Genomic DNA, 2,742 nt, shown 5'->3' with positions numbered 1-2,742 from the left:
AGCGGCTCCGGTCAAAGAAAACCATCATAACGACCGGGAGAGCGGTGTGCTGAACACACGCCCCTCCTATCCGACCGCCGTGTCATCCTCAGTGAGGATGACACGGCGGTCGGATGATCCCGATGGGCCACTTGTGGCCTGAAGACGGAGTGCTTTACGCTAAAGCTAATTACGTTGACGGTTCGATCCAAACTTAACCGTTGCACGCACAGTAGTTTCGTAGTGACGATATCCGACCAGTAAAACGATGCAATTTTTTTAAGCTGTTAAAATGCAAAAAACTGTTTAATGAAATTTACACAAGCCTCAGATATAGAATTTGTAAGTGCTTGACTAAGCCTGTGGCATAAAAAACCCAGTCAATGAACACCAAAACCGATCGAATGTAGGAAATAATTCATTGAGTAGCAAATACTTGTACAGTGGTCAGAGGGAGTGTCATGAACGACATACTGACCAGAAGGTGCTGAGTGTGGGAACTGGGGTGCGTTTGTACGTTATTCTTGACGAAAACTACGGTATAAAGAGAAAACGTATTCCACTACAAAATTTAACTGCATTAAATTACCTCCAGAAAGATCCTGATCATTTTCTTCTGTAGGACTAATAGTTTGCGCGTGGTGAGAGAATATGGACGGCAGCGGTGGGGGCAGCTGTATCGCCCTTTATATGCATACGCATACACACACCTACGCGAAAAGGTGCAGACTACTGTCCCACGCACATACATAGTATCAATCCATCCGCTCTCTCGCCATCATCCTAGTGGATAGTGTCAGAGCGGGAGAGTGCCGATCCAGTCTTTGCAGATGAAGCTTTTATTGTAACGGCGTGAGATACCAACGTTCAGCTGTGTTGCAGTCTTTACCTCATGGCTTCACGTTCCACAGACTACTTGTTGCACCAAGTGCGGAAGTCGAGATGGAGGACGACCAACGTCCTCGAGTAGGCACTCCTTGTAATCTAGGATAGTTATAGGCTCTGAGCACGATCCACAAGCTTAGTCCATTTTTGAGTGGTGCTATAACACTATTTTTTGTGGTTCATCTAAACTTTTATAATTTTTCGCATTAAAATTTTCTCATATCGATGCTATATTTTCTGTACACGTACGAGGTGCATTCAAGTTCTAAGGACGACGGTTCAATCCCACGTCCGGCCATCCTGATTTATGTTTTCCTGATTTTCCTGATTTAGGTTTCCCACGCAAATGCCGGGATGGGTCCTCTGAAAGGGCACGGCCGACTTCCTTCCCCATCCTTCCCTAATCCGATGAGACCGATGACCACGCTGTCTGGTCTCCTTCCCCAAACCAACCAACCAAGTTCTAAGGCCTCCGATTTTTTTTCTAATTAACTACTCACCCGAAATCGATGAAACTGGCGTTACTTCTCGACGTAGTTGCCCCGCAGACGTACACATTTTTCACAATGGTGACGCCATGATTCCATGGCAGCGGCGAAGGCTTCTTTAGGGGTCTGATTTGACCATTGAGGCAATAGCAGCACGGCTGGTGAATGTGCGGCCACGGAGAGTGTCTTTCATTGTTGGAAAAAGCCAAAAGTCACTAGGAGCCAGGTCAGGTGAGTAGGGAGCATGAGAAATCACTTCAAAGTTTTATCACGGAGAAACTGTTGCGTAACGTTAGCTCGATGTGCGGGTGTGTTGTCTTGGTGAAACAGCACATGCGCAGCCCTTCCCGGACGTTTTTGTTGCAGTGCAGGAAAGAATTTGTTCTTCAAAACATTTTCGTAGGATGCACCTGTTACCGTAGTGCCCTTTGGAACGCAATGGGTAAGGATTACGCCCTCGCTGCCCCAGAACATGGACACCATCATTTTTTCAGCACTGGCAGTTACCCGAAATTTTTTTGGTGGTGGTGAATCTGTGTGCTTCCATTGAGCTGACTGGCGCTTTGTTTCTGGATTGAAAAATGGCATCCACGTCTCATCCATTGTCACAACCGACGAAAAGAAAGTCCCATTCGTGCTGTCGTTGCACGTCGACATTGCTTGGCAACGTGCCACACAGGCAGCCATGTGGTCGTCCGTCAGCATTCGTGGCACCCACCTGGATGACACTTTTCGCATTTTCAGGTCGTCATGCAGGATTGTGTGCACAGAACCCACAGAAATGCCAACTCTGGAGGCGATCTGTTCAACAGTCATTCGGCGATCCCCCAAAACTACTCTCTCCACTTTCTCGATCATGTCGTCAGACCGGCTTGTGCGAGCCCGAGGTTGTTTCTGTTTGTTGTCACACGATGTTCTGCCTTCATTAAACTGTTGCACCCACGAACGCACTTTCGACAGATCCATAACTCCATCACCACATGTCTCCTTCAACTGTCGATGAATTTCAGTTGGTTTCACACCACGCAAATTCAGAAAACGAATGATTGCATGCTGTTCAAGTAAGGAAAACGTCACCATTTTAAGTATTTAAAACAGTTCTCATTCTCGCCGCTGGCGGTAAAATTCCATCTGCCGTATGGTGCTGCTATCTCTGGGACGTATTGACAATGAACACGGCCTCAGTTTTAAAACAATGCGCATGTTTCTATCTCTTTCCAATCCAGAGAAAAAAAATCGGAGGCCTTAGAAGTTGAATGCATCTCGTAAAGTGTGCTATACTGGAGGTTGAAGTTCTTTGCATTATATTTGAGTAATGTAAGTAAAATTGATTATTACCTTAAATAATTTTCTAATGGTATTTTGCATTTAAAGTATTTGGGTGTCCAAA

The sequence above is a fragment of the Schistocerca americana genome, chromosome 7 (assembly GCF_021461395.2).
Source record: "Schistocerca americana isolate TAMUIC-IGC-003095 chromosome 7, iqSchAmer2.1, whole genome shotgun sequence".
NCBI classification, from domain to species: Eukaryota; Metazoa; Arthropoda; class Insecta; order Orthoptera; family Acrididae; genus Schistocerca; species Schistocerca americana.
The sequence above is the reverse complement of the archived record's forward strand: the minus strand, read 5'-3'. Positions refer to the sequence as shown.